Source organism: Nicotiana tabacum, chromosome 4, assembly GCF_000715075.1.
Source record: "Nicotiana tabacum cultivar K326 chromosome 4, ASM71507v2, whole genome shotgun sequence".
NCBI classification, from domain to species: Eukaryota; Viridiplantae; Streptophyta; class Magnoliopsida; order Solanales; family Solanaceae; genus Nicotiana; species Nicotiana tabacum.
In genome coordinates this window covers 94,832,834-94,853,822 of record NC_134083.1, presented here as the reverse complement: position 1 = coordinate 94,853,822, position 20,989 = coordinate 94,832,834, and positions in this window count along the sequence as shown.

Below are 20,989 nucleotides of genomic sequence, written 5' to 3'. Positions count from 1 at the left end.
AAGGGAAAAAAATAGTTGATTTGGTCGATATAGCCGGAGAAGAGAAGAATGTAGGCTAAAAAAGATGATCGTTGGATTTTTATTTTTTCGCAAGAACTTGAGTTTCTGGTAGGATAGTGTAAAATTAATGCTTTTACGCTTTAGGAAGAAGTGAGAACCACGCGTTTTTACACATCAGCAAAAAGTGTTTAAAAGATACATTTTTTACAACATTAGGTATCTAATAGGTACAAGTCTTAGTATAAGTGTCTAAGTGAAAAAAAGGTGCAAGTTTAAGGGGCTGCCTATGTATTCAGCCTTTGAGTAAGTTGGATAAAATGTGTGATGTACATGCCCTTAAAGAGCATGAATTGAAATAGACCAATATAAGAAATATATCTTTTTTCCTCTTTCGGTCTCTTTTAAAGTCCCAAAAAAAGATTTAAAGAGCAATAATTGAACTTTAGTTAGATTATATCTGTCAAGATGATAAGAGCTCAAGGTGAGCAACAATGGAGATCTGTGATGATCTCCATGAAAACATATGAGAGAGAGAGAGAGAGTTACAGATATTTGAGAGATGAAAATGTACTATATATTCTCATTCTTAGAAGAAGGTTCCAGATATATACATATATATATAGACACACGTGTGTCTTACCTCATGCCATAACTACTTCTAACTAACTATTGTATCAGTTATAACTAATCACTACTAATACATAAATACATATAGTTCAATACTCCCCTCAAGTTGGAGGTGAGGACCGCACTAACAACTTGTTGAGAACCCCACAATGTTTAACTACAATCAAGGCTTTGGTGAGGATGTCTGCCAATTGAGCATGGGTAGGAACATGAGTCAAATTGATCAACCCTTCTTGAAGTTTGGTTCGTACAAAATGGTAATCCACCTCAATGTGCTTGGTCCGTTTATGGAAAACAGGATTTCTAGCTATACGGAGAGCTAATTGGCTATCACAAAAGACAGTGACAGGCTTTGGAAATGGAACGGCTAGCTCCTCGAATAATCTGCACAACCAAGTGAGTTTACCAACAACTTTTCGGAGAGATCTATAATCTGCCTTGGCTGAGGAAAGGGAGACAGTTTCTTGTTTCTTGGACTTTCAACTTATGGGATTATCTCGCAAGAGAATATGTAGCCACTGACGGACCTTCTGGAGTCTGGACAAGCAACCCAGTCAGAGTCACAGTAGGCTTGGATAGTGTAGTCTGGATCATTAGAGAAGAAGATCCCCAGTGTAGGATCACTTTTTAGATATCGTAACAAGTGAAAAACAGCCTTAAGATGAGGTTCCGTGGGGTCCTGCATAAATTGGCTAAGGTATTGGACTCCATAAGCAATGTCCAACCTAGTATTAGTAAGGAAGTTCAGCTTTCCAACAAGCTTAACTTCAAGATAGCACCAACCTTAGCCTGCAAATTAACAGAAGGATCAAGGGGGGAGGACAGTCCACTGTAGGACATATAGTCATATTCTTTGAGGAGATCAAGAGCAAATTTCCTTTGTGAGATGAGAACCCCATCAGTTTTGTAAAGAACCTTTAAGCCCAGAAAGTAGTGTAATCTGCCCAAATCTTTGATTTTGAAAGTATTATGTAGGATATTTTTCAACTGATTGACCTCCTCCATATTTGTCCCTGTGATAAGCACATCATCAACATAGACAGTTATGTACATAGTGGAGGAGTCTGTCCTTTTGCAAAACAAGGAATAATCATGGAGGGAATGCACAGAGCCTCTGGAGTATAATGCCTCAGCTAGCTTGGCATATCATTGCCTACTAGCTTGCTTCAACCCATAGAGAGATTTGTTCAGTCTACAAACAACACCTGGAGTAGACACCTCAAGACCTGGGGGAATTTCCATGTAGACTTCCTCATGCAAGTCCCCATGGAGGAAAGCGTTATTGGCATCAAGTTGAGAAATGATCCACTTCCTCTTTACTGCAGTGGCAATGAGAACCCTAACTATAGTTAATTTCACAACATGTGAGAAAGTTTCAGTATAGTCCACATCTGCCTGTTGTGTATACCCCTTGACTACTAGTCTTGCTTTGAACCTTTCAATGCTTCCATCTGCTTTGTGTTTCACCTTGTAAACCCACCTACAACCAATGGCCTTCTTTCCTAGAGGTAATGAAACCAAATCCCATGTATGATTGATATGCAGGGCCTCAAATTCTTGAGTCATAGCATCCTGCCAAGCTGGGTTAAGTGTTGCCTCCTCATATAAGCATGGTTCATTAATATTGCAAACATTCATCACAAATGAATGACTATCATGAACTAGGGATTCAGGTGGAATATGATGGTGCAAGAAAACAAAGCAGCAAGAGAGGAGGATGAGGTACCAGAAATGTCTGAGCTTAACTTGGGAATGGAGGAAACATAGTCTTGTAGGTGAGAAAGCAGGTGATGTTCTCTCTGAGATCTCCTAAGTGTAGGTGCATGCTCAGGTGGTGGAGATACATATGGAGAAGTAGGGGAGGATTGTAACTCAGGAGAGTGAGAAGGAAAGGAATCAGGAAAGTGAGAAGGAAAGGAGTCAGGATGAGCAACAGGTGGAGTATTGGTAATGTCAAGAGAATCAAGGAAAGGAGCAGAGTATGGAGAGGGAGCAACATGTGACTGTGGACTAGCAAATGGAAAGACAGTTTTATGGAAAACAATATCTCTGGAAACATGAATTTTATGAGTGGTATCATCTGCTATTAAAAGGGTATCCAACAAAAATATGGGGAACACTCCTGGGTTCAAGTTTATCTCTATGTACTTTAGGCACAGTGGGAGAGCATAAGCAGCCAAAGGATCTTAGATGTGAATATGATGGTTTCTTATTGTATAAAAGTTCAAAAGGACACTTGTTTTTGAGCAGTACAGTGGGCAGCATGTTTATAAGATAGGTTGCAATAAGGATACATTCTCCCCAAAACTTCAAAGGCAATTTTAATTGGAAAAGTAGGGCCCTGGCAGTCTCAAAGAAGGTACTTATATTTTCTTTCTACCACCCCATTTTATTGTGGGGGTGTAAGGACAAGTATTTTGATGAAGTATACTTTTGGATTGAAAAAACAGATTAGCTTCCGTGCAAGTGAATTACAGTCCATTATCAGACCTTATAGACTGAATGGACTTCTGAAATTGTGTTTCAATTAGAGATACAAAGGCTTGGATGATTTGGAGTGCATTGCTTTTGCAACTTAGTAGATGAGTCTGTGTGGCTCTACTATAGTCATCCACCATTGTGAGGAAGTATTTCTGATTTCTATTGGTTGGGACATGATAAGGACCCCACGGTTCCACATGTAAGATCTCAAATGGCTTGGTGAAAATGTTGGATCTTCGAGAAAAGGACAATCTAGACTGCCTGGCCATGGGACAAATGGGGCAAAGGAAAGATTGTTTAGAAGAAAAGGTGACTGGTATATTAGAAATGCTTTTCATCTAAACAAAAGGGACATGCCCAAGTCTGTTATGCCACAACACATCTATATTATTATCATGAGGTATAGAAGAGCATTGAAAAAAATTAGAAGAGTGCAAAGTAGTAGAATATGTCTTATTATCAGTGGAACTATTTACAGGTGAAAGAGATTGACACTGTGGAGTATTTATATCACAATGAGGAAGTAGAGTAGAGGTAACAAAAACATTAGAAATTGAGCTACCATTATCCAAGCAGTGAGAACATAGGAGATACAGACCACCCTTGATCTTACCAATCACTAGAGGCCTCTTCATTGAAGGGGCCTACAGTAGACATGAAGAAGCAGTAAAGGCAATCAGAGAGTTTAGATGTGCAGTCATAGAGGAGACAGAAATGAGGTTGAACTTGAAAGCAGGGACAAAGAGAACTTTGTGCAAGGTGATTTGAGATGTAAGTGCAACACTGCCAATTTCTGTCACTTTGACCTTATAACCATTTGGAAGTGCAACTAACAGAGGATAGTACAAAGGTCTAGTTTTAAGGAAAAGAGATTTATTGTATGTCATGTGGTATGAGGTACCAGAATTCACTATCCATGTGTCACACATAATTCTGAAACATTTACAATAAGAATTACCATGACTAACAGAAGAGGAGCATGCCATAATACCTGCAAAATTAACTGCTCCACTGCTCAGGAGAGTGTCAGCAGAGTCCTCTCCATTGGTACCTTGAGGGTGTTGAAGCGGGTTTAGTAACTGACTATACTGCTCCTTTTTAATTCCAATAGTTGCCACATTGTGCTGCTTGTCCTATGAGCTTGAACCATCTTCCTTAACAGACAACTCCTCAGTGGGTGCGGCATGTGCATTAGCCATTATACGTTTCCCTTTGGTATTAATTCTAGGACCTGGAGTGTAGCTCTGGGGATAGCCGTGCAGTTTGTAACATATATCTCTAGTGTGTCCTATGGTTTTGTAATAATCGCAAAAAGGACGCGAAGTTCTGCCTCCAATGGACTGGTTATTTGCACGATAGTTTGTTCTGAAGTTAGCATTCCTTTGAGTGTTAGAATTGGTATTTCCCTGTGCATTCACGTGAAGAGAAGTAGACTCAAAAACCAATTGATTGGAGGGTCACATCTCTCTCTGTTTCTCATCTTGAATGAGTAAGGAAAAGGCTTGTGCTAATGAAGGGGAAGGATTCATCATTAAAATGCTTCCACGCACTACTGTATACATTTCGTTCAGTCCCATAAGAAATTGGATCAAACGCCTATCCTACTCTGCCTTGTATAATATTTCCTTGGCACCACAATTACATTGGAAATTGCATTGTGCTTTCATACTCAGATTGCTCAATTCTTCCCAAAGTTTCTTCATTTTGGTGTAGTAATTCGTGATATCAAGAGCTCCCTAAGTTAGATCATTTATTTCTTTCTAGATCTGATATAGTCTAGCACCATTAGTTTGCTCGTAACGATCTTCTAATTATGTCCATAATTCAACAGCAACATTTGCATACTCAACACTATCTGCGATGTCCTTTGAAAGGGAATTAAAGATCCATGAGGTGACCATATCATCACATCGCACCCACAGGCGATAATCGGCAGACTGAGAATCTGGTCATTTGCACTCCCCACTAATAAAACCAAGCTTGTTCTTAATGGATAAGGCTCGCATAACACTACGCCGCCATGAGCGATATCCAATTCCATTGAAAGGGGTAGAAACTAGCATAGCCCAGGGTTATCAGACGGATGAAAGTAAAGAGGGCTGTTAATGTCAACTCCAGCGTTAGCAACTCCACCACCCGCCGCAACTGCACTTGCATGTGTGTTGACATCAGTCGGGTCAATTTGATTGAGAATAGTCATCCAAAAGCAAGGAAATGAAATTGATAAAGAGAATATAAAACAGAGGTGAAATAGAACGAGAGAATATGAACAATTGAGGGTAAATCGCTGACTTGTGCTATTTTTGTTTGAAATTAGGGCAAATCGAAATTATCGAAGAAATTAGGGCAAAGACAAAAAAAGTAGATATGAAAATCAAAAATTTCGGGGATTACGAGTTCCCATGCTCTAATACCATGTCAAGATGATAAGAGCTCAAGGTGAGCAACAATGGAGATCTGTGATGATTCCATGAAAACATATGAGAGAAAGAGAGAGTTACAGATATTTGAGAGATGAAAATGTACTGTATATTCTCATTCTTAGAAGAAGGTTCCAGATATATACATGTATATATAGACATACATGTGTCTCACCTCATGCCACAACTACTTCTAACTAACTAGTGTATCAGTTACAACTAATCACTACTAATACATAAATACATATAGTTCAATAATATCTTTGGTAGACTTTTCGTTTCTATGTTCGTCTATCTTTTATTGCTGAAGGAATATTCTTGAATTGAAACGAAAGTGAGGTTTGAGTGAGGAGTAAAAACTTTAGTCTGTCCCTCTGTTTTACATATTTTATATTTATATTTTATGTTGTTACTATTAATATGTGGTGCTATGATGATTTAATAGAGAAAAAATGATTAAAAAACGATAAATATAGGTACCTTGTGTGCTTGTATTATTTTTATGTGAGTGTGTAAATTGTTGAAGGAAATGAAGTGGTCAACGGATGAATGTGCTAGAAGAGTATGTCGTGGTTGTTACCAGGTCATGTTATTTTAATGAAAGAAGGTAATTGTTGAATTATGTGGTGGTAATGGAGACATTTATGATAACAAAGGCAAGAAAAATTTGAGTTCTGAAAAATTAGTCAATAATAGTCTACTTAATTTTATTGTATGTTCTACTTTATGGTTATTAATACTCTTGTCACTAGCAATGCGTCTGATATTTTTTCTTGACTTTAATGGAGTTTCGATAAGGTAAATTTAAACTAATGTAAAACCCCGTAAAAAAAATCTAATGATTTAAGACTTGATAATGCACCAACGATAATTGGAATAATATTTTTGAGTAGTGAAGGAGAACTATGGGATAGAACCACATCATTTTGATACAAAAATACATATGGAAAGTGTTTTGGAACACATTAAGAAGGTTTATAAATGGAGAGAATTTGTTTAGAATGAGTTGGAAATATTAAGTGGAAAAAATATCTTAATTTGCATAACACCTTCCTTTGAACGGGTATAACTCTCATAATATAAAGATAATTGATGTCGTACTATAATTTCAAATATTTTGACATTATTTACCCTACTTGCTTGTTGTTTGGATGCTAATTTGTGCGACAATTGAGCTTAATAGAGTTTATTTTACGTGTAGGAATGCTTGGACATGAAGTGGAGAAAAGTTGCATGAAATGGTACCTCAAAGATACAAAATGAAGCAATAAAAGAAGACGTGCAAGTAAATGTAAAGTCATGGTCATAGAAAGTGCAAGGCTTTGTCCACGACACTCTCATTGGCGCCTCTAACACTGCCTCGCGCGGAAATATTGGTGCCTCTGATAGTGCCTCGCGAAGTAATATTTGTGCCTCTGATAATGCCCCGCACCGACGATGCTATCCGAGCCGCTTTTATTTACTCACTATTTTTGGACGTGTAGACTTCGACCCCAACCATATAAATACCTCTTAAAGTTAGTATTTGAAGGGAGAGACATCATTAGAGAGGCAAGAGGCTACGAAACACTTTGGAAGCACGAATCACTTGAGGTTTTCTCTCCGCTTTCCTTTAGTTTATAGTTTAATGCTTTTGGATATTACTATGATTATTTATACAATTATGAGTAGCTAAACCCGTCATCTACGGTTGATGGAACCAATTTTTGGATGAAGTCTTGATTGCATTTTGATATAATTGAGCCGTTTTTACTCTTTTATTGTTCAACTATGTGTTTCTTGTGGTTAATTGAAGGGCCCTTGATTAATCGTTCTAGTTATCTTGTATTGCTTGAGAGAGAACACTTGATTCGATTGTTGTTGAACAACACTACTTTCAAGTAAGTTAAGAGATAAATTACTTGGATTTAAAAGCGGGATTAGAGATAATAAAATTTTGGCGCGATCTTTATGAGTTGTACAAATTGTCAGCTAGAGTAGTTCGAAAGAATACTTTTAGTAAATTATCATAATTGATCGAGAGATAATTGCGAAAACAAGAACTCATCATTGTTAGAGAGTGTTGTGGCGATATTATAGCTAACGTGTACGGAATTAATTGGGCAATTGGGCAAATCATAAACCCTAGATCTTTTAATCTTTGATTCAACCTCATTATTGTTAGTTGATATTTTTTATTGTCATTTTCTCTTAGATAAGTAATTTTTGTTAATTCGCAAATCAAATCTTGAACACGAAAAGTTGTCTGAGCTTATCATTAGTGATAATGAAAGTTGTAGCAAATAGGTTAGTTCGTTGTGGGATTCGGCTCTAGACTCTTGAACCGGATTATTTTTGCAGCGACCACTTAGTCTTTTAAGTGAGTCAACTAGTTGAAGCTTTTAATGTTCAACAAGTTAATATTATGGATAGTATCCAGGAGCAGTGAGTCAACTAGTTGAAGCTCGGTAGTTTACGGGCATGAGTAGCTCCGTATGATGCAGTATGACTTATGTGAATCGTCTGTTTTGATTTTTAGGTTATTCGAAATCGAATTGAAAGAATGGATTTCATTGTCGAAGCTTTAAATTGGGAGAGTTGACCAAGTTTGACTTTTTGTGAATTTGAACCCGGAACGAAATTTTGCGCGTCCAGATTGTGATTCGGAGGTCCGTAGTGGAATTTGGTTTGAAATGGCGAAAGTTAAAATTTTGGAAACTTTGACCGGGAGTGAACTTTTTGATATCGGGGTCGGAATCTGATTCTGGAAATTGAAATAGGTACGTAATGTGAAATGTGACTTGTATGTAAAATTTGAGGTCAATCAGACGTGATTTGATAGGTTTCGGCATCGGTTGTGGAAGTTGAAGTTTCAAAGTTCATAGATTTTGATTTGAGGAGCGATTCATTATTTCTATGTTGTTTTGTGTGTTGAGTCCTCAAGTAGGTCCATGTTATGTTATGGGACTTGTTGGTATCTTTGGACAGGGTCCCAAGGGGCTCGGGCGTGTTGCGAATTGATTTTGTGCTATTTTCCTTCATATTTGCATTGCTGGTTCTGCAGAATTCTGGGCTTCTAGTTTCCTTAATTGCGATCGCGAGTATAGAATGCGATCGCATAGGGTTGTTGGATGACTGAGTAGGATTGTTCATTGCATTCTCGAGTCCAGAGTCGCGTTCGCGGAGGGTGAGGCATTTGTTCAGTGCGTTCGCGAGCCTGGTGATGCGTTCGTGTAGTAGGAAGGAAGGCCTGAGGATGTCAGGCGTTTTTTCTTCGCGATCGCAAAATGTGGTATGCGATTGCGTAGCTCTAGGAGTTTGTTCATCGCGTTCGCGTCTGTGGTGTTGCGTTCGCAAAAGAGAAATTCCAGCTGGTGGGCATTTGTTCTATGCGAACGCATGGAATTGCCCGCGTTCGCGAAGTGTAATAGCTAGGCAGATTATATTAAATCCCATTTCGGGGGTTTCGGCCATTTAATCATTTTGGGAGCTATGGAGCTCGGATTAAGGCGATTCTTGAAGCAATTTTCACCATATGAATTAGGGTAAGTTTTCTCTACTCGATTTTGGTTATATTTCATGAATCTATCTTCGTTTTTGATAATTGGATTGTGAATTTTAAAGAGGAAATTGGGGGTTTTGGCCTAAAGTTTCATAATATGAATTTTTGAGTTTTGAACATCGGATTGGAGTCAGATTTGAGTGAAACTAATGTGGTTGGACTCGTAATTGAATGGGTTGTCAGATTTTGTAAATTTTGTCGGGTTTCGAGATGCGTGCCCGGGTTGGGCTTTTGGCCGATTTTGGGCATTTGATTCAAGATTTGATCTTTTTCGATCGGGATTGGTTCCTTTAGCATTGTTTGATGTATTTGAGTTATTTTTGGTTAGTTTTAAGCTTCGGAGGTCAGAACGCGCGGGATGGTATCTTTGGAGCATCGTTTGGCTTGCTTGGAATTGGTATTGGCTTGTTCGAGGTAAGTAACTCTTTTAATCTCAGTGTTGAGGGTATGAAACCCCGAGATATGTGTTATGTGATTGGTATTGAGGTGACACACATGCTAGGTAACGGGCGTATGGGCATGCACCATGTGAATTGGGACTATGTTGTTTCCATGGCACTGTATAATGGTCTTACTTTGTTGATATCCGTGTTTTCATCATGTGATAAAGTGGTTAAGCTGTCTATCATGCTTGATATCATGTTTAGGCATTTTGCCGATATGTTTTGGACCCATAGTGGTCATTTCTTATTATCATCTCACTGATTTCACTATTATTTCGTACTCAGTCATATTTATGCATTCATATCATATCTCAGTCTCAGTTATTTATTGATACATCATATCATTATTGTCGGGCTAGTTTCATGACATTGTGAGCCCGTGAGAGAGGCTGGAGAGATTGATGACTGAGTGAGGCTGAGGGCCTGAGTGAGAGTGATATTTGGGATCGGGCTGCACGCCGCAACATGTTATATTGATTACGTTTTATGGGATCGTGTTGCATGCCGTAGTGATATATTGATTACATCATGTAGATCGGGTTGCATGCCGCAACGAGCTTTATGGATACTTATATAATTGGGTCGGGCTGCACGCCGCAGCGATATAGCGCTTGGGCTGAATGGAGCCCCTCCGGAGTCTGCACATCCCCAGTGAGCGTAGTCGACTATAAATAGGGATTGGGCTGCACACCGCATCGGGTATGGTACAACGCTGAGTGTCTGAGTGTGCTGAGCATAGTGAGAGGGAATGCGAGACAGTGAGATTGAGTACTATGAAAGTGTGAGTACATGAGCTCATCATCGAGATGCATTGCATTTGACATACGTACTTGAGATACATGCATAGAGGTGCATTTCCTTCCGCTACCCAGTTTTGGGGACATTTATGATTTTACCTGTATCTTGACATGTAGGCATAGAGAAGTACCTTCCTCATGCTATTTGAAAATGAAACATCTTACTATTTGTTGAAAGGAGTTTTGGGAAAAATCACGGTTTTCAAACTTACTCGTATATTGGCTTTTCGGTAAAAGATTTGGATTTTCACTGAGATACTTGAAAAGAAATGCCTATTTTTTTGGAACTGTGAACGAACTGAGCCTTTTATTTTTGAGATTCTTCTTTTGTTATTGTACTATGTTGTTATGAGCTGTTGGGGAATATTGGTGTTGGACCCGACCTTTTTGTTAGCTCGTCACGACTTTCAACCTAAGGTTAGGTTTTTTACTTATTGAGTACATGGGGTCAGTTGTACTTATACTACACTTCTGCACCTTGCGTGCAGATGTTGGATACTGACGTTGATGTGTTCAATAGGAGCTGGATTGAAGATGTACCTGCGTCCCGACTGTAGCTGCCTCTTGTTCATGGTAGCTTTAGATCTGTAAACCTCTGTTTATGTACTATTCAAACAGACTATGTATTTATTTCAGTTCCGCTTTGTAAACTCTATTCTTAGAAGCTCATGATTTGTACTACTAGATTCAGATATTTCTTTACTTAATTGCTTTATTAATTGTTATTGGAATTGGTTAGTGGTTAATTGGCTTACCTGAAGGGTTGGGTTAGGTGCCATCACGACTAGTCAGAGTTTGGGTCGTGACAGTTGTCTATCACAAGTAAAATCACCCCTTGTTACCCTTTTGAGCCTATAAGACTTTCTTTTGTCACCCGTATTACAAGTCTATTCCCGTTTATTCTTAATTGAATCATTTCGATCCTTAGACCTCTTAAAGCACTTGAATTGTAAAGATAGCGCTAGAAAGAAGTAATGAAGAAACTTGGGATAGTTTTGAGTGGAACCAATAGAAGGAAGAAATATGCATTTGTGCTTTAAATAAAAATCCACTAGCGACAAGGTAAAAAAAAAGGAAAGAATAAATGAATAAATAAAGGTTTCTTATTTTTGCTAGTGGATGTGATCTGAAACAGTGTGTAAAGAAGAAGAAAAATATTCTGGGGTGAGCTATCTTGTGATGGTTGAAGTGGATTGAAGGAAAAATATATTTAGCCATTATATTCTAAATATATTCTACCCGTCCCTTAGCCCACATTACAATTATAATAAAGTCCTAGTTGATTTCAGATCGAGAGGGCCTACATTAGTAGAGGTTTACATAATGGGCAAGCCTATGGTACCTTTTGTGTGCATGTGATTTCTTTGAGAGAGTAAGTGATTTTTCTTTGTATGTGTGAGTCCTTAAAATATATTCGATCATGTGATTTGGATGTGTGGACTGCTTACTCTTTATTTTATTGTGACTGCACATGGTTTCACCAAGGATAGGTAACATTATTAGACCTCTCTATTAGATTAAGTATTCAAGCCTCGGGTGCATTGTGACATTGAGTTAGTTTTCAAGGCTAGGATTGTTATAATCATGTTGTTCCTGGGTTGGATGTTTTGAAATTGGGCATGAGTATGGGAAGTGTATTTTGACCACATATGCTAGAGCTTAATTATTGCTATCAACCATGGTCATAGGTGTAGTGTGTTGTGAATGTGTGGTTTGTTGGGTCCTTGAAGAGGAAGTGTTTGGTTGGTTGACTCGAGGGCGAGCAACATTTAAATGTGGGGTGTTGATGTCGTGCTATAATTCCAAATATTTTGACGTTATTTACCGTACTTGCTTGTTGTTTGAATGCTAAATTTTGCAACATTTGGGCTTAATAGAGTTTATTTTATGTGTAGGAATACTTGGACATGAAATGTAGAAAAGTTGCACGAAATAGTACCTCAAAGCTATAAAATAGAGCAATAAAAGAAGACGTGCAAGGAAATGAAAAGTCATGGCCATAGACAGTGCAAGGCTTTGTCCAGGGCACTATCATTGGTGCCTCTGACAGTGCCTCGCAAAGTAATGTTGCCAACAATGCTATACGAGCCACTTTTATTTCCTCACTATTTTTGGACGTGTAGACTTTGACCCCAACCATATAAATATCTCTTAAAGTTAGTTTTTGAAGGGAGAGACATCATTAGAGAGGCAAGAGGCTACGGAACACTTTGGAAGCACGAATCACTCGAGTTTTTCTCTCCTCTTTCCTTTATTTTGTAGTTTAATACTTTTGGATATTACTATGATTATTTACACAATTATGAGTAGCTAAACTTGTCATCTAGGGTTGATGGAACCAATTGTTGGATGAAGTCTTGATTGCGTTTTGATATAATTGAGCCGTTTTTACTCTTTACTTGTTCAACTATGTGTTTCTTGTGGTTAATTGAAGGGCCCTTGATTAATCGTGTCTAGTTATCTTGTGTTGCTTGAGAGAGAACACTTGATTATATTATTGTTGAACAATGCTACTTTCAAGTAAGTTAAGAGATTAATTACTTGGATTTAGAAGCGGTATTAGCGATAACAAAGTTTTGGCGCAATCTTTATGAGTTGTACAAATTGTCAGCTAGAGTAGTGCGAGAGAATACTTCTAGTAAATTATCGTAATTGATCGAGAGATAAGTGTGATAAACAAGAACTCATCATTGTTAGAGAGTGTTGCGGAGAGATTATAGCTAACGTGTCAGGAATTAATCCGGCAATTGTGGAAATCATAAACCCTAGATCTTTTTATCTTTGATTCAACCTCACTATTGTTAGTTGATAATTTTTATTGTCATTTTGTCTTAGATAAGTAATTTTTGTTAATTTGCAAATCAAATCTTGAACTCTAAAAGTTGTCTGAGCTTATCATTATTGATACTGAAAAGTTATAGCAAATAGGTTAGTTCCATGTGGGATTCGACTCCGGACTCTTGAACTGGATTATTTTTGCAGCGACCGCTTAGTTTATTTTATAAGGCATAGTTGGACGTGATCAAATTTTAGCGTCGTTACCGGGGCACTAACTGTGTAGTTGTAGCTGTATATATTGCTAGGTGTCACGACCCAAAATTCAACTAGTCGTGATGGCACTTAACTCAACTCGCTAGGTAAGCTAATTATCAACTATCCAATTCCAATAACAATTATTAAAGCAATTTAAGCAAAGAAAAATCTTAATCTTATACATTCCCCAATAACTGGTAATACAAATCATGAGCTTCTAAGAATAAAGTATACAAAGCTGGTATGAAGTAAATACATCATCTGTTTGAAAAGTACATAAACAGAGTTTTATGAATCTAAGGCTATCATGAACAAGAGGCAGCTACAACCGCAGCGCAGGTACATCTTCAGATCCAGCTCTCAACGAGCACAACAACATCAGCAGCCAACATCTGCACGCAAGGTGCAGAAGTGTAGTATGAGTACAACCGACCCCATGTACTCAATAAGTAACAAAATTAACCGTAGGTTGAAAGTAGTGACGAGCTTGTACCAAGGTCGGGTCCACACCATTAGCTAACAACAGTCCATAACAACAGAAAGCAAAAAATACAAGAAGTAACTCAGAGATCAAAATGTTCAGCAAAAATCATGATTTCTGAAAATAGTTATGCCCTTCAAGTACATCAGTGAAAACCCAAATCATTTACCGAAGTTGCCAAAAATGTGAATAAGTTTGAAAACAATAATTTTTCCCAAAAATCCTTTTAATAATAAATAAGATGTTTCATTTTCTTTCCAGATAACCAGTGTAAAACAAATGCATCACTATGCCCATCTGTCAACACGTGTGAGAAATCATGAATGAAGTGATACCGTACAACATGAGGAAAACACATCTCTGTGCTTGTATGTCATGTGTGCATATCAATGCAATGTTGTATATGATTCACCATGCTGACAGCCTCATGTGCTCATACTCTCGAATAATCAACCACTCGGTACTGTATATGGCCCATACGGTCCAGGGAAGATCCATCCCGGAACATATACATCACTGACTATAAGTCACCCAGTATCGAGGAAGGCCAATCCAGCCTTGTAGAGAAGATCAATCTCCAGGTTCATACTCTCAAATACTTAACCTCTCGGTACTGTATATGGCCCATACGGCCCAGGGAAGATCCATCCTAGAACATATACATCACTGACTAGAAGTCACCTGAAGGCCAATCCAGCCCTATGGAGAAGATCCATCTCTATATAATATCAACCACGCTCACTGGGGGTGTGTGCAGACTCTGGAGGGGCTCCTTCAGCCCAAGCACTATCATAAATCAGTATCAATATTAGAATTAATCAGGCTCTCGGCCTCACTCAGTCATCAATCTCTCTAGTTTCTCTCTCATGGGCTCACAAAGTCATGAAAATAGCCCGAAAATGATGATATGATGACTCAATAAATAACAATAGAGACTGAGATATGATATGCATATGAATGCGTATGACTGAGTATGTAATGCAATGAAGGCAGATAACTTAAGAGCAAAAATGACCTCGATGGGTCCCAATAGGATAAACATGTAGTCTAGATATAATTTATAGCGTGAATCACATTTTGATAACTCTAGTACGTAGAGATTTTCATGATTTTAGACAAGTTCAGATAACTACACAGTACCACAGAAATAACTATCACAGTTCACACGGTGCACGCCCACACGCTCATCACCTAGCATATGCGTCACCTCAACACCAAATACATAACACGTATAATCAGGGTTCATACCCTCAGCTCCAAGATTAGAAGAGTTACTTACCTCGAACAAGACGAAACCAAAGTCGAGCAAGCTAAACAATGCTCCAGAAATCCCATTCTGCGCGTATCAACTTCTGAACGGCTCGAATCTAGCCACAATAAATTTGATTCAGTCCACACAATTATAGGAATTAATTCCATATCAAAATATTAATATTTTCCCACAAAATCCGAAATTACACTCCAAAAATCGCCCGTAGGGCCCACATCTCGGAATACGACGAACCTCACAAAATCTGACAACCCATCCAATTACAAGATCAACCATACTAATTTCACTCAATTCCGACTCCAAATCGATGTTCAAAACTCAAAAAATTATTTTATGAAATTAAAGGAATTTCCTTCGATTTCTCTTGAAGATTCGATAATCAAACACCAAAATTAAGATTAAATCATGAAATATAATTATAAGGGAGTCAAGAACACTTACCCCAAGTTGTGTGGAAAAATGCGTCTCCACAATCGCCCAAAAAGAGCTCCAAAATCCAAAAATGAGTGAAAATATCGAACCCTCGAACTTAAAGGGTTCTGCCTAGGCTTTTTGCACCTGTGGAGCCTGGGCTCACACCTACGCTCCTGCTTCTGTGGAAATATGTCGCACCTGCGCTGCCCGGCTTCCTCACCCTTTTCCGCTTCTGCGAATCCCTGCCCGCATCTGCGCAATCGCAGGTGCGGAAATCCCATCGTTCCTGCGACCTCTGCTGACACCCTCCAACTCTTCACCTGCGCTCGAGCTGCTGCACCCGCAACATCGCACCTGCCGCCAAGACCCTCGCAGGTGCGATCACACCAGAAGGGCTACAGCTTCAGCAACCCCACAACTCCAATTTTATTTTTGATCCGTTAATCATCTGAAACTTGCCCGAGGCCCCCGGGACCTCAACCAAATACACCAACAAGTCCTAAAATATACCACGGACCTACTCGAGGCCTCAAATCATATCAAACAACATCAAAAGGATGAATCATACCCCAATTCAAAATCTATGAACTTGAACTTTTAAATTCTATATCTTGTGCCGAAACACATCAAATAAATCCAGAATGACTTTAAATTTTGCACACAAGTCATAAATGACAATACAGAGCTATTGGAATTATCAGAATTCAAATCCGAGGTCGTTTACACATAAATCAACATCCGGTTAATGTTTTTCAACTTAAGTTTTTAATTATTAGACTAAGTATCTCATTTCACCCCGAAATACTTACGGACCCAAACCAACTAACCCGGTAAGTCATAAAATAACTGTAAAGTATAAATTGAGAAGTAAATGAGGGAATGATGTTATAATACACAAAACGACCGGCGGGATCGTTACACTAGGTTTCAAGTTTGAACTTTTATTTTTTTTGTTTTGTTTTATTTTTTTAATTTTATTCTATTCTAACTGTTGTTGAGAAACATGACATCTTGGAATTATGGCAGTTTAGGTGTCGATAATTCTACTATTGATCCTCATATATATTATGAAGGAAACTACCCGTGGCAAAATTATCAAAATATTCCCGAGATTGAGTTATGTGCACCAACTCAATCTTATTTGTGGAATGTGTGTGATGTGTGTGGTGGTCAAAATGGTCACTTTCATGGTGGTTCTTATATTTCTTATCCTCCCCCAACACCTTACTATGATGGTTCTACTTTTTCTTGTGAAGTTAATAAGAACAAAGAACCCGGGAATGATGACCTAAAAGTGATCAAGGATGTGCTAAGGTATCTTGTGGGAAATAATAATGAGACACATCTGCAGATACAAAGACAAGAGTCAACTATTCGTAACTTGTAGGCTCAAGTGAGTCTACTAGTTGAAACTTTTAATGTTCAACAAGTGAATATTATGGATAGTATCCAGGAGCAGTGTGCATTAGAGACAGAAATGGAGGTGCCAATAGAGGGGTCTAGAGTAGAACCCCAACACTCTAACCAGCTAGAATTTGATGATGTCAATATATAAGAAATAATACTAGAGTCAGGTAAGGACATTGAGGATACAAATTTAGTTGACTCCAGTATGATTTGTATCGAAGAGGTTGAAAATCTTGAGGTTCAGGTATTTGAGCGTGTTGGACATTCCAGGCACTTCTCTACATTATGTTCGGATGGTAAAATGAGAATTGATCCTTATGAGCATAAAAAAGAGTCAAGGGAAGAGGTAGATGAGCCTTATATTTTAAAATATTCAAGGCCGTCTAGGTGCATGTGAGTTTACATAATATTTGGCTCACAAGAATTTGTACCGCCCAGGAGCATAATTATAAGCTTGAATCAAAACTTGGGGTTCAATTTATAAGCTCGAGGTTGAGGCAGAAAGTAGTTCACGTCGTGCCGCGACGTTAAATCAGGCGCTTGTTGGGAGGAAACCCAACTTTACTTCTTTCTTTTATTTTTAATTTTTTAAAATATTTTTTTACTATATTATATTTGTAGTGTCATTTTTATTTTGTAGGAGCATGGAATGCAAAGCCATTAGAAGGATGCAACAACAAGTCAGATGGTTAGAACTAAGTGCGGAGTGCCCGCACAAAGAAAAATGCTCCAGAGAAGTCTCAGTACCCCATGAGCTGCTAATATTTCGGTATTTTACCTACCAGGGAGTTTCTTTTACCCTTGTATTATTTATGTTGTGCATTGGAGACAATGCAAATTTTTAAGTGTGGGGTGAGAAGATTGTCTGGGTGACTTTTATGTTATTTTAGTTGTGTTAGTTTAATTGATGATCTTTTAGGAAAAAATAATTTGGACTGTTCCCAACGATGAATCTCCTAGACAGTTTTCTTGAAGGATTTATGTCTAAACAAAAAATACAAAAAAATGAGATAGTAGAAAAATTCAAAAACATATCTTTTATTTTCCTTAGGTAGTAATAACCCCCTGTGGTTTTTCTTTGTGCCTTGGTTCTTTTTCATGGGATGTAACTTTAATCGGGTAGTAAATTTAAATTTTTTTACTTTTAGAGTAGTATGTAGGAAATAAAGGAGAAGAACTGATGGTGATTTACACATTTTGACTTGTTTGATGGTTGCATACTTAGGTTCTGGCATGTGTTTCACCTTCCCTTAGCTTTAAATATATGATGATGCCTTGGTTAAAATGAATAGCATGTGGTATAACTCCTATGTCTCGGTTGCTTGACTTGTGTTCACTTTGTGCTTTATGCTTAATATATCTCTTGGCTTTGTGAATTCTTGTTTGATTGAGAGCTCGAATAGAAACCGTCTTTAGGGAGTCATGTGTAAAGTGAATTTTTTGCATAGTCCATGTTATTGCATTTAAGTCTAGAACTTGTAAGGAATGTGAATTGAATCGAAATCCTAGCTGTTGCTCGGTTTGAAAAGTGATGTTAGGCTTTCTTTGATCTTTTTGAGTTTTGTTGTCTATCACAAATAAAATCATCCCTAGTTATCCTTTTGAGCTTATAAGCATTTCTTTTGGTACCCGCATTATAAGCCTATCCCCGTTTATTCTTAATTGAATTATTTCGATCCTTAGACCTCTTAAAACACTTGAATTGTAAAGAGAGCGTTAGAAAGAAGTAATGAGAAAACTTGGGGTAGCTTTGAGTGGAACCAATAGAAGGAAGAAATGTGCACCTCTGCTTTCAATAAAAATCCACTTGTGACAAAGTAAAAAAAAGGAAAGAAGAAATGAATAAATAAAGCTTTCATATTTATGTTAGTGGATATGATCTGAAGCAGTGTGTAAAGAAGAAGAAAAATATTCTAGGGTGAGCTATCTTGTGATGGTTAAAGTGGATTGAGGGAATTTTGCGCTTAAAGTTGAATACGTGATGTGTTAAAGTGCTTAGGAGGGTTAGCCATTATATCCTAAATATATCCTACCCGTTCCTTAGCCCATATTACAACTATAATAAAGTCCTAGTTGATTTCAGACCGAGCGGGCCTACATTAGTAGAGGTTTATATAATGGGCAAGCCTATGGTACACTTTGCGTGCATGTGACTTCTTTGAGAGAGTGAATGATTTTTCCTCATATGTGTGAGTCCTTAAAATATATTCGATCATGTGATTTGGATGTGTGGATTGCTTACTCTTTGTTTTATTGTGAGGGCACATGGTTTTACAAAAGGATAGGTAACATTATTAGACCTCTCTGTTAGATTAAGTATTCAAGCCTCGGGTGCATTGTGACATTGAGTTAGTTTTCGAGGCTAGGATTGTTATAATCATGTTGTTCCTGGGTTGGATGTTTTGAAATTGGGCATGAGTGTGGGAAGTGTATTTTGACCGCATATGCTAGAGCTTAATTGTTACTACCAATCATGGCCATAGGTGTAGTGTGCTGTGAATGTGTGGTTTGTTGGGTCCTTAAAGAGGAAGTGTTTGGTTGGTTGACTCGAGGGAGAGCAATATTTAAGTGTGGGGTGTTGATGTCGTGCTATAATTCCAAATAGTTTGACGTTATTTATCGTACTTGCTTGTTGTTTGGATGCTAATTTGTGCGACAATTAAGTTTAATAGAGTTTATTTTAGGTGTAGGAATGTTTGGACATGAAGTGGAGAAAAATTGCATAAAATGGTACCTCAAAGCTATAAAATAGAGCAATAAAAAAAGACGTGCAAGGCAATGAAAAGTCATGGCCATAGACAACGCAAGGCTTTATCCAGGGCACTGTCATTGGCGCCTCTGAAAAGTGCATCGCGAAGTAATGTTGGTGCCTCTGACAATTCCCCGCACCGACGATGCTATCCGAGCCACTTTTATTTTCTCACTATTTTTGGACGTGTAGACTTCAACCCAACCATATAAATACCTCTTAAAGTTGGTTTTTGAAGGGAGAGACATCATTAGAGAGGTAAGAGGCTACAGAACACTTTAGAAGAACAAATCACTCGAGGTTTTCTCTCCGCTTTCCTTTAATTTATATTTTAATGCTTTTGGATATTACTATGATTATTTACACAATTATGAGTAGCTAAACCCATCATCTAGGGTTGATGGAACCAATTGTTGGATGAAGTCTTGATTGCGTTTTGATATAATTGAGCCATTTTTACTCTTTAATTGTTCAACTATGTGTTTCTTGTGGTTAATTGAATGGCCCTTGATTAATCGTGTCTAGTTATCTTGTATTGCTTGAGAGAGAATACTTGATTAGATTGTTGTTGAACAATGCTACTTTCGAGTAAGTTAAGAGATTAATTACTTGGATTTAAAAGCGGGACTAGAGATAACAAAGTTTTGGCGCGATCTGTATGAGTTGTACGAATTGTCAGCTGGAGTAGTTCGAGAGAATACTTCTAGTAAATTATTGTAATTGATCAAGAGATAATTGCGATAAACAAGAAATCATCATCGTTAGAGAGTGTTGCGGTGAGATTATAGCTAACGTGTCAGGAATGTATTCGGCAATTGGGGAAATCATAAACCCTAGATCTTTTTATCTTTGATTCAACCTCATTATTGTTAGTTGAGAGTATTTATTGTCATTTTCTCTTAGATAAGTAATTTTTGTTAATTCACAAATCAAATCTTGAACTCTGAAAGTTGTGTGAGCTTATCATTCATGATACTGAAAAGTTGTAGCAAATAGGTTAGTTCCCTGTGGGATTCGACTTCAGACTCTTTAACCTGATTATTTTTGCAGCGATCGCTTACTTCTTTTTATAAGGCTTAGTTGGGCGTGATCAATAATTTCTATGAATTTTGTCCCTATAGCATCGTCCTTCGAGTCTAGTTTAAAACGCATCAAACTGTTCGTCATTTGGACATTCCTACTAAACGTTATGATCAAATTACTAAAGTCAGACCATCTCGCTTCGCCAGACCGGGCGCGGATCCTGTCTTCCCTTGTATGAAGTGGATTGCGAAGTGAGGCTCACTTTGCCAGACTGGGCGCGCCCTAGCTGAAGGTTTCTTTTAA